The sequence below is a fragment of the Talpa occidentalis genome, unplaced genomic scaffold (assembly GCF_014898055.3).
Source record: "Talpa occidentalis isolate TD23 unplaced genomic scaffold, MPIMG_talOcc4v2.1 talOcc4.11, whole genome shotgun sequence".
Taxonomy (NCBI): Eukaryota; Metazoa; Chordata; class Mammalia; order Eulipotyphla; family Talpidae; genus Talpa; species Talpa occidentalis.
Genome location: NW_023601104.1, coordinates 36,340,391 through 36,353,385, shown reverse-complemented (window position 1 = coordinate 36,353,385; position 12,995 = coordinate 36,340,391).

The window sequence follows — 12,995 nt, the reverse complement described above, 5'->3', positions numbered from 1 at the left end:
TTTTGTGTCCTCTCTGCCCCTGTTTCACTATTCAGGAAGACATTTGAGGGTGCGAGGCCCCTGCCACTGCCATGGCTGATAGGGCCCACTGTGAAAATGCCAGTATCACTGGCTCTGGGGCTACCAGTCATGTACTGAAAGGTACTATACAAGATATTCAGAAGTGCGATATATGCAGATGTGAGAACGACCTTTCCTGGGCTCTACTGTTGGCACAGTTTGTCCTGAGACTAACTCAAAATCTCCTTTTCAAACAATTCTCTCAGATCGGTCCTAACTTCTCTCCCCATAGGGCTCAAAATCAATCCAAGATGCTGAACTGATGTATCCTATTCCACAGTGTGAAAGTTGATTCAAATTAATGTCTGGCTGGATTACCAGCCCTTGTTTTTCTCAAATAAACTTTGTTTCCGAAATTTGGGCTGAATCAGAATGCCCCATGACAATTTTCTTCTAGTCCACCCTCTAACCATTCACCTCAACCTGTTCAAATCTATTCTTCATTTCAGCTGGTGGGAACAACTAGCTGTAGAAAGGTTATGTCTATATTTCAGCACATAGCCCTTCTGTGAAAGTACGACTTGGTTCTGTCTCCCCATACTTAGCATAGTGCCTGAAAAGAATAGCAATATTGAATGAATGAGCAAGCAATTTGTTTTTATATGAAGAGATTTGTTTTTATATGAAGTATAGAATTTGTAACAAAGACAGAATGGTTAACATTGTCAGAGGAACATTAGGGAAGGTTTCCTGGAAGAGGTGATGTATTGGCTGCATTTTAAAGGAATTTGCCTTGTCATCAAGGTGTAAGGACATCTGAGGCAAAGAGAATAAACTGATGTCTCAAAGCAAGCTGCTGTAAACAACATGAGGTTCTATTAGGAAGCTGTGTAGTTATGTTGGGTATAAAAATAAAATGTAAGGGTTGAGGATTGCAGATATGGGCAAAGTCTAGATCATAGCCTTTTATGCTACGCTATGCAGTTTTATTGTGACAATTCAATAGCTGGAATACTTTATCCTGGCTGGTGTGAGTGTCAGAAAGACTTTCCCATCTACAGCAATGGCTTGCATAGCATGAAAGATATATGACTAGAGCACTAGAAATAGGCAGGTCTGCATTGTATTATGTTTCTGACACTTAGTGTATTAGGGTATCTTGAGTCCAATTTCCACAGGAGTGTGTGTGGCAGCTTTCCCACACCAATATGCAATTCTCAGGCACCTACAAAGTTTCAAGAATTCAACTCAATTCTGACACTATCTACCCAGAGATAGCATCAGTTTCCAGAGATAGCATCAGGTAAAGATTCAGTCTCTCAAAATGGTAGTCCATTTCTTGTTGGCGTTAATTACAATAGCTAAGATATGGAAGCAACTTCAGTGGTCAGTGATAGAAAATTAGATGAAGATGTATACACAAAATAATATACTATTCAGTTATAAGGAAAGATAAAATATTTCCATTTGTAGCAAGACAGAAGGAACCTGAAGGCACTCTGCAATGTGAAGTTAGCCAAAAACACAAATATTGGATAATTTCACATACATGGGTAATATAAGGAAACAAAGCAGGTGAACTAACAAAAAAAACTAGTGGACATTGATAAATGAACTGAAGTTCTCAGAGGTTAAAAGGGTAGGAAGTAGGAGAAAGGGTTAAAGAGGTGTAAGGTATGGTGGTAGATATTTGGTTTTGCTTGTCCCTTTCTTTTTAAAAATGAAACAAGACAAAAAGACTGATGGCATAGAAAGTAAAGTTATAAGGACAGATGATTTCTCATTAAATTTGATGCAAACTATTTAAAGAAATACCAGCTATAAAGTGTTGTTAAAAAAATCAATCTTTAATTTTCTATGCAGAAAAAAAAAATAGATCAAGTAAAAATGCTCGGTGTCAAACAGCTAGTAAGTGGTATAATGAGGATTCAAATCTAAATTTGTTTGAACCCAGATCGTGGCCCTTTAACATGACAACTACCATTTGGTTAAAGGTCACAGAAAGAATGCCTATTTAAAATAAAAAATGACCTCCCTTGACTTTAGATACTGGTTGTAAACCCAGGTTATTACATGTACTTCTGACCAAGACCTCCTTTCTCAGGTTCTATTAATTTCAGAGCAGCTCACAGAACTCAGGAAATCTATTTATGCATTAGATCACTGATTAAAGGATAAGAATCAACAACCAGATGAAGAAAAACAGGGTGAGGTCACAAACAATGGAGCTTCTGTCTTCTTGGACCTTGGGAAACTGCAATGCAAGGTAGCACATGCCGGTGGTCTGATTTCTCAACATGGAAACTCTCCAAAGCACTTCCTTTTGGATTTTTATAGAGGCTTCCTTACTTAGGCAAGATTGACTAAATTAATGGCCATTGGCTATTGAACTCAATCTCTAGCCCCTCTTCTCCTTCCTAGAGGTCTGGGGGTAGGACTGGAAGTTCCAATCCTGTAATGACAGATTGGGTGTCTTAGCAAACAGACCTCCTTCTTAGGCACTTCTCAAAGAGCCACCTCATTAACATAACAGGAGGCTGGGGGTGGGGAAAGGAGGGCTTGGGGTGAAAATTAGGGGGTTGTAATTGTATGGGGAATATAAAAATAAAATTTAGATTAAAAATTAATTAATTAATTAAAAATGTAATATTGACCCTTTGAAAATAAAATATGACCATATATTTTCTGCAAAAAAAAAAACACCACATAACATAACAACAATCACTGTTACCACTCATAACACTTAGGACCTTTCAAGGCATTTGGGACCTGGAGCCAGGAACTGTGGATGAAGACCAAATAAATATATACAAGAAATAAACTTGATTACCTGAGTGATTTAAAATAAATCACAATATTGCACTTAGTTATGTAAACATACTGTAAAATGTTCTGAGCATGAACCCTCTCTGCTCTAACAGAAAATAGAACAAAGCCATATTCATAGACTTGAAGTCTGTGAAATAGCTATGCAAAATCTACTGCCTGTGGGTAAATCAGTCTTTTCAGAGTCAGATAAAGAAAATTCAAACAATGGGTCCCTGCTTTTGGCAGTTACACAGGGCATTCGTCAGAAAGGAAGAGGTTAAAACCCAGCATTGCCTTCCCCTGTGAGTAGATAACATCAACCTACCTTTTGGTCAAAATAACTTAGAACCAGAAGCCCCCTGTTAAGAATAACTACACTTTTAATGTCAATAACTCATTTCCTACTTATACAAACTAAATTCAAATTTGTGATCGTTGGAGCAGTTCTCACAGAGTAAAATCTGCCAGGCAGGTTCAAATCCTCACTCTGATTGAGTAACCATCATTGAGACCTTTGTTTCAGTTAATAGTTACAATGATTTTTGGCTAGATTCCTTTGGGAAACTTCCTTAATTTCACTGAACCTCAGTTTCCTCAACTCTAAAATTAGAATAAATAATATTTCTGCCTCACAGAATTTTTGTGACAAATGAACTAATGCACATAAAGCTCTTAGCATACTGCCTTAGTAAGTACTGACTACATGCTATCTATTATTGATGGATTTTGTTATTATTGATAAATGTCATCTATACTGAGCAATTGCCATGTGCTCAGTAAATACTATCGTTGTTTTTTAAACTGTCTTTCCAAGTTCGCTTGAATATGACCTCAGAGAACAGGCTACCCTGAGCAGATGAAATCCTAATGCCCCTTCACTAGTGGCACCGACTACCCACATTACCCATGAGAAGACAGTGTCATTAACATGGAGTAACAGGTGATCCTGTGACTAGTATGATTGGGTAAATGATGCAACTATCAAGCACCATTCAAGTCTTAGGTCTACTTCAACACCAGTATTAGGTAGGATGTTCTGGCCAGCTGGGAACTTGCTAGATCCTGTGACATCCGTGGCAAATCAAACATTTATTCATATATGGTGACTGTGTATATATTGCTATTTTCCTGCTTTAAAAAGCAATTTGGGGGCCTCCCCGGTGGCGCAGCAGTTGAGCGCTGGGTTGCGAAGCTGCCCGCAGCCTCTGCAGCACCGGTTCGATCCCTGGCCGATCCCCAGCTGCTCCCCGGCCACCGAGGAGGGTCCCACATGGCACGCAGACCTCTCCTGCCGCCCGCTGCTCCCCTCAGCAGTGTACTTCGGTCCTTCTGCCTGCTCTGCTCCCCGCTCTGGCTCTGGTGAATTCTCTCACCCTCCCGCGCTTCTGACTGTACCCAGTGCTTGTATAAATAAATAAAAATAAAAATCTTTAAGGGGCCTCCCCGGTGGCGCAGCGGTTGAGCGCTGGGTTGCGAAGCTGCCCGCGGCCTCTGCGGCGCTGGTTCGATCCCCGGCTGCTCCCCGGCCACCGGAGGAAGATCCCACATGGTGCGCAGACCTCTCCTGCCACCCGCTGCTCCCCTCAGCAGTGTACCTCAGCCCCTCTGCCTGCTCTGCTCCCCGCTCTGGCTCTGGTGAATTCTCTCACCCTCCCGCGCTTCTGACTGTACCCAGTGCATGTATAAACAAAACAAACAAATATAATAAATAAATAAATAAATAAATAAAAACATGCCTCTATAAAAAAAAAAAAATCTTTAAAAAAAAAAAAAGCAATTTTGGGTCCCTGGTCTGTGTGTGCACTCACACACACACACACAGACACACAGACACAGGCTTCCCAGCCCTTCTGGGCTGGAGGGAGTGTGACCACAGCCTGTGGACTGAGAGCCTTGGGCACTGACACACTCTGCTTGGAGCTGCTCTGGAAAGGAGATTAGGAAGTCTGTTCATGTTCTCTGTAGAATCTTGAAGCTCTGCTTCTGCATTGAACTGGTTCGATGTGGTACTAGTTCAAGTGGCTATTTCTGATAAAACGATTGGACTGATGTGACTGGTTTTTTGGGAAAAAACCATGGAGAGAGATATCAGCTGTGAAAATCCACTATATCAGGATGAGGCCAATGAACTATGGAAGGTCTGTGCACAGATGAGGCAATCCCCATTTTCTGGGTCCCATAAAGACTTCACAACCCTAGTAAGGATAGAAAGACCACTCACATGGGATTTGAGGAGAAAAAGGAAGGGAAGTAGCCATTAAAAGACATATTATGACTAAAAGATGGCTTATGAAATACATTGATGGATGACAGAGAAACCAGCTTGTGTGACAAAGCACATCATCAATTCAGGAACTGGAAAATTATGTTGCAAAAATACAGTTTTCTTTATTTAACACTAAAAATACTGTGTGAACAGTATGTCTGTGAAGATCATGTCACAGGTCATATGGAAAAGCACAAGGTATTGTCAGCAAAGCCATCTTTGTTAGAACTTGATTTTGCCTCTGTGAAATATTATGGATACTTGATCTTTATTCAAGATATTATGAATCTTTAAAAAGCAGAATCTTCAAACCACTGAATTCTTTCCAATTACCTTACGTGGCTGTGTTAGGGGGAAAAGGACAGCCAGGAACCCGTTCAATATCGGGGCTGCTCTATAACAGCTGTAACTCTGCCATGTGCCTAAAGGGAAATACAAGCTGAGGATACTCCAGGCCAAGGAACAATACTCTGTACAGTGAACTAGGCATCACCATGCTAGTGCCACAGAGATGCCTGTTGCCTAGACTACATCATGCCCCAGGACCCCTTCCTCCGGACACCCTGGCCTCCTCTCCCTACTTTGCTCCCAAGTAAGAGGAAGCTCAGGGAGTTTTCAGTGTCACTCACATGGGAGACAAATTCTAAAAGGGATAATCAACCCTAAAAATGAAGAAGGAATCCAAGAGAAAGATCCAAAAGTCTTTCCAAAGAGCAGTAAGAGCTTTTAACTGTGCTCATACCATTAAGAAATCTCCACATAACATCAGGGAAATTGGGAATTTAAGAGATGTGTATCATAGTAACGTGTCACTGGTGTTTTCTAAAGTTTAATGTTAGTGGGATGTCAAAGGACAGAAAAGCTGAAGGGATCTGTGCTCTAGGGTTCTTGGAGGCTGTAAACTTGTTATTAGTCAAGAAAGAAAAATAAGATATAGAAGAGCCAGGCAGGAGAAGAATGGGGAAAGGCAAGTCAGGAGTAATAAATCTTTAAAGGTCAACAGGTGAAATTCAATAGACAAAAATGTAAGGCTTGAATGATTTTCTTTAGAGGACTTACATGTTCAGTTTAAGGTTTCATCAATGTTCTACCTGTCTTTAGGAGGTTTCGGATTCCTGTGGGTGTGGCTAGCATGAGCATTTATCACCACTGAGGCTCTAGACATGACAGTTTAAAATACGAGATGTGGCCCAAGATAATCTGAGTCCAGAGTAGCCATCAGAATGCCTGGAGCAGTCAAAAAGTGGGCAGAAGAGCTAAAAAGACATTTCTCCAAAGAGGAAAATGCAGATGGCCAACAGGCACATGAAAAAATGTTCAACATCACGTATAATTAGGGAAATATGCAAATCAAAATCACAATGAGATATTACCTCACTCCAGTGAGAATGGCCTATATTAAAAAAACAGGCAAAAACAGATGCTGGCGAGGACGTTGAGCAAAAGGAACCCACTTACACTGTTGATAGGAATGCAAACTGGTCCAACCATTATGGAAAACCATGTGGAGGACCCCCGAATTACTAAAAAATGGAACTACCATATGACCCAGCAATTTCATTCCTAGGAACCTACCCAAAGGACACAAAAACATTAACTCAAAAAGACATTTGCACTCTTATGTTCATTGCAGCACTATTTACTATAGGTAAAAATACGGAAACAAACTAAATGCCCAAGAACAGATGACTGGATCAAGAAGATGTGGTATATACACACAATGGAATACTACTCAGCAATCAAAAAAGATAAACTCATGCCATTCACAGCAACATGCATGGAGCTGAAAGGGATTGTGCTCAATGAAATAAGTCAGAAGGAAAAAGAAAAATATCAGATGGTTTCATTTATAGGAGGAACATAGGGAAACCATACAAGGGATCAGGAATAAAAAGACAAAACTAGCAGTCAAACTATAAATTGGAGACATTCATCAGGGGAGGGGGAGGGAAAGGGATTAAAATAGGAGGGAAGAGCACAAGAGTCTCTGGTGATGGTTTACAGTTGTCTTGAGGGGTCTTGGTGGTGGTAATTTTATGGGGACAACACCTGAGAGGAGAAATCAAACATTGTACAAAAATGAATAACACTGAAAAGATAGATATATGTACACATAGATATATCTATCTTTTCAGTGTTGTTTGTTTTATATATACATACACACATTGTATATATACATATATGCATACCTGTATATGTGTGTATACATATATACATACACAAATGTATGCATATATGTACCTATATATGTATGTATGTATATATATATATACACACACACACACACACACACCCCTGCCTGGAACAGGGTGTAGTCTAAGGAAGGGGTCCCTATGGAAAGGGCTTTAAGCACATTACCATCCTAACTATATAAGTTTGTCTCTTTTGGGTCTAAAAATCCCAACATCAGAGGCATAGCTGAAGATGCCTAGTTTTCCTATACAGAGTATTCATTTGGGATTTGGGTCAAGGCTCCATCAGTAGTGTTATTTGGATATGATTTATAGGATTTCAGGATGGGGTTATCTTCGATAGAATTTCTTCCATGAGTTTATCTGTATAGATGTAAACTTAAAAATGGGCAAGACCCTTAATCAAACAGCTCCTGTGGTAAAGGGATACTGACAATACCTTTCCCATGGCATTACTATAAGAATTAAGGGAAATCACACACGTTTAAAAAAAAAAAAAGAAAGAAAAATTGTGTAGGTGGCATGTACCTGGTATCGAATTTAAAATATTCAAAGGCTATTTTGGTGAAGTCTCCCTTCCCTTCCATGCGGCAGTCACCCATTATCATTCTTCAGGGGCAACCAGGATTGCCAGTTTCCTATAGATACTTCCAGAGATACTCCATGAGATACACATACCCTACTTTTAGGGTATGTATATCCCTACTTTTAGCAGCATTTTCTTCTTTGCAAAGTCTGGAAAATCTTGCTAATTCTTGAAGCTGTTGCTAGAGTGTCTCGCTCAGCACCAAGCCCAATTAATGTCTATTCAATGCATCCTCACAAAGGTGCCGAGGGCATCATCCAGTATCCTCTGATGGCCCAGCGAGGCTTCCAGGTTTTTTTCTGACTGGCTGTTTACATTGTGTGGAACTGTATGTCACCAAATGGGTCCACCCCTGTTATCTTTGATTTGCAAAAGGCTTAAAATCTACAAATGTCAGAAGATTCATTATCATTGTTTTTATTCTACTGGCCTGCTATGGAGACATGGATACAAATATCACTGAAGTTTTTTAGAAGGAAAAATACTCTGAAGAGGGAATAAGGGATGATTGTTATTTCATTTTATCAATATAGAACTCTAAAGCTTTACTTTTGTATAGAAAAATAATGGTTTAGTTTATCACAAAATTTGACTGCTGGAATCTGTTAATTTTTTTTTTTTAGCAAAATGGAATTTCAGAGGTAGAAGAAATTTTACCTTTTAATTCAGAAATTTTATCTTTTAATTCAACACATCATTCCACAGATGAAGAAAGTTGATCCTTTAAAGGATCTGATGTGTAAATTCATGAGAATAATTTACATATAAGGCCTCCCTGGTGGTGCAGGGGTTAAAATATCAGCGCTATCAAGCTGTTGCCAGCCACTGCAGCATGAGTTGGATCCCTGGTCAGGGAGCTACACACATGGCTCAGCAGACCTCTCCTGTGTCACCTGCTGCTCCCTTCAGCAGTGTATTTAGTGGATCTGCCTGTTCTGCTCCCTATTCTGTCTCTGGTGAATCCTCTTACCCTCTACAGTTCTGGCCTATATCCCATTTCTTGTATGCATAAATAAAAAATAAATCTAAAAAATTTAAATATATAAATTATATAGATATAATAAATACGTAATTGCTTTCAAATTGAGGTGTGTTCTTTTAAATTGCTTTATCACTATCAATGTAGTTTGTTAATGGCCCGTTTTAATACTTTGCTTAATAGTCCTTTTCTTTGTGAGCACTTCAATCTATCTCCAGGTTAATCCAAAGTTTGAATTACTGCAGTAATGTGGTTAGGTATAATGTAGAGAAGTAGAAATGTTTGGCAACATGATACTCTCAGGGAACTCCTAAGCAAGGCCAGAGTACAGCACAATTTCAATGGTCACTATTGACAGAAAATAAAAAACAGTGGAGTAGTATGACAAGGTCCTCCTGCCTGACTCATAGCACACATTTCCTATCTGCTACCCATTGGTGCTCACTTGTCAAGAGAGGGAAGGCCTAACCAGACATCAAGGAGAAGATAGAGTAATTCCAACTGTGCCACTATGAAAAGCAGTTGTTAGAAACAACTTTTTTCAACACAGAGAAACTTATTTCAGGGGGGATTGGTAGAAAACATTTCCTTTAGTGATAGTAATAGAAGTTGGGATTAATTGTTCTCTTATGATGCCACCATGTTGTTGGCAGATTATATCTTTTAAAAAATTTTTATTTTATAGATATTTTATATTGTTCTTCCTTTTTGTACAATACATGCTTTCTCCTTTCAAGTGTAGTCCCCATAAAATTCCCACCACCAATTCACCCATGTACCATCACCAGTCCCTTGTGTAAGAACACATTCTCTCCCTGGTTTTGATCACTCTCCCTCCCCCTCCCCTGCTGAGTGTCTCTGATTAATAGTTGCCTGTTAATTTATTATAATTATTTTTCCTGGTCCCTTATTTGGTTCCCCTACATTCCTCCTATAAGTGAAACCATCTGATATTTTTCTTATTTTTTCTGGCTTATTTCACTGAGTATAATCCCTTCCAACTCCATCCATTTTGCTGCAAATTGCATGAGTTTATCTTTTTGATTGCTCAGTAATATTCCATTTTGTATGTATGCCACATCTTCTTGATCCAGTCATCTATTTTTGGGCATTTGAGTTGTTTCCATAGCTTAGCTATTGTAAATAGTGCTGCTATAAACATAGGGGGTGCAGGTGCCCCTTTGAATTAATGATTCTGTGTCCTCTGGGTAAATACCTAGGAGTGCAATTGCTGCATCATATGGAAGCTCCATCTTTAGCAGGTTAAGGAATCTTCACACAGCTTTCTATAATGGTTGCACTCCTTCCAACAGTGCAGGAGAGTTCTTTTTCCTCCACATCCTTGCCAACATTTGTTGTAGCTAGTTTTCTTAATGTGCCATTCTCACTGGTGTAAGATGGTATCTCATTGTAGTTTTGATTTGCATTCTAATTTTTTGCCCAGAGGAAAAATGCCCACATAAATACCCAGGCAAGTCTATGTGTAGCCTATGATTAGACAGACGTAGGACAGGGCTAATTATTGCAAAGGGTGTATGCCTAGATTTAGGGAAGGCTGTTATGCACTAATTAGGGAGCAAATCTGAATAGGATAACTGGAATAGTTATATGATTAAATAAGAGAAGAAAGGAAAGTGCTCAAAAAGAAGAGAAACTGGACAAAAGATATTTTTAGTAGCCCCAAGGAAAACTGTGCATGTTTAGTAGTGGGAAATTATAGTTTGTAAATCTGAAAATGGAAGGGAGAAGCTGAAGGTTTCAGGGTACAGAAGAAATAGGGATGCCCCCGTGTGAAATGAAATAGATATAAACGGAGTCAGAGAAGAGTTTTGGCAGTTTCCACTTCTGTAAACTTTGACAAATTAAACAAAGCTTAAGTCTCACTGGTCTGGCTGACTGAAAGTGGGAAAAGAGAAATGAAGACATCAGTCCCCACTGAACTTGGGTCTACATTTTCAAAGCACAGAGATGGTCAGATTGTTTAGTGAACTCTTTGCCGAGAGCCTCAGGCCTAATCTCTCTCCACTTCTCTTTCCCCATTCCATTTCTTCAACATATGTTAAGACTAATTTTAGCAAATCACAGCACTAGTCTTTTCACTCCTCAACTAAAGAAATTTCACTGGCTTCCTATGAATTCAAGAGTAAAATCTCAATACAGTCTTCAGCCTAGCTTTCAAAAAGTGTGACATAAAAGCAATAGACTTTGGAACAGAAGACCTGTGTCCAAATTACTGGTTCTGGTAACTATGGATGGGGCCTTAATCAAATTATTTTAATTCTCAGGGCCTGTTTCCTTATGTGCAAATAGTGGTTAATACTCAATTTTACACAGATATTGTGAGATAAATAGGATACATACATATACTGTAACTTGCTCACTAGTTTCCTACTTTCCTTCCTTTATGACCCATCTTCAACCTACTTTTCTAACAAAATTTTTGTTGGTATTTTTCTTCCTGAACTATTGGCTCTAGCCAAACAGAATTGTTTGTTTCCCTGGTATCATACCATATTCTTCAAGATCTCTGCCTATGTTTGTTTGTCATTTCATTCTATTCATTCAAAAAATTCACTGACTGTGTTGCACTAGGTACTTTTCTAGGACCTGGAGATCCTTAAGTGAACAAGTGGGACAGAGTTTCCTTCTAGATTATAGACCTTTTCCATGGACTGCTCTTTTCCTTTACACATGGAAATTGTCTTTCAAAATTTAATACAATGCATCCTCATTCCTGCATTTATCCAACACATAATTGGTGACATTTACTATGTGCAGAGTCCTGGTTCCGGCAGTAAGAATAAAACTCTGAAGACCCACCTATGGTGATGGTGCACGGGTGAATTGGTGGTGGGAATTTTACAGGGAATACACCTGAGAGGAGAAAGCATACAAGCATACATTGTACAAAAATGAACAATGATGTAATATATATATATAAATATTAAAAAATAAAAAGTCTTATTGAGTACCCACTATTTGCTAGACACGATACCAGGGATTATGAGTACAAAAGTGAACAAAGAACCTGAACTTAAAGAGTATTTACTCCAGTGGAGAAGACAGACAAATGGACAGGCAATTACCATTCATTGTGCTCTGCTGGAGATAACTTCAGAGGGTTATAGGATCTTCCCAGAGTTGAGAAGTCAGTGATTTACAGAGTGGTAAAATGTAAGTTGAGACCTTAAAGCAGGCAGTAGTAGTTTAGAGGTGGCATTCCAGGAAGAAGGGAGAAAGGGAAATCTTTTGTTATTCCCCAAAACCCGGTGCTCAATATGCCATCTTTTTTTGCCCCTTGGGCCCATTCCCTGCCTGCCTCACTCATGCTTTGGAAGTCAGCTTAAAAGCCACCTCCTCAAAAGACGTCCTCAGGCAAAATTAGTCATTCTCTCCTCTTTTTCTACAGTGATGTCTCTACTTTATGAACCAAAAATAAGGCCACAGCCTGAGAGTGATTTTTTCCTGATATGTAAACAATTTTTTCAGACGTTATAGATGTGGAAATTAAATGTCTTATTCATTTAACAAGCTTTCTCTACTACAAGGGAAAACAGAAAACAACTGAATATCATATACTTGCACCCCAAATTTCAAGCACTATCTTACTACTTGCAGCAAGGGCATACTCATCTTAGTGGAATTTTGACTGAAGGCAGAAGATGGGGCAGTTACTAGGGCATTTGTTAGCAACCAATAAGGGAAGAGCCCACAGCAGAGGCAGGAAAGGAGCCGGCTCCAGCTTGCAACCGGCTCCAGCGCGTCCTGCATCTCTGGGCACAAGTAAATCACAACATTGTGATCTAATGGATTCTCTTACTAGCAGGCTACCCAATCCCCTCCCCTTTCCACACACTGCGAGCTGGGACGTCGTTGACTTTCCAGCAAGCCTGGCCACCTCATTCGGCGATTAAGATTCAACGTAAAAGTCCCCAGTCAGGGAAATTTTCTTTCCCCGTTCGCCCGCTAGCCCGCCCCACGGGTGCTTCCGCAGCCTGAGGTCCTTACAGCTCCCGATCGCGGGCTGGCATCTGCGGGGGCCCCTGGGTTACCCCGCCCCCAGGCCCCCAGGCGCCAGCTCCCGAGCCACCGCGAAGCCTGGGCGGGTCTGAGGCGCGCAATAAGAGCTCTCCCACCCGGAGCCAGGGGGAAGGGGACCGGTCC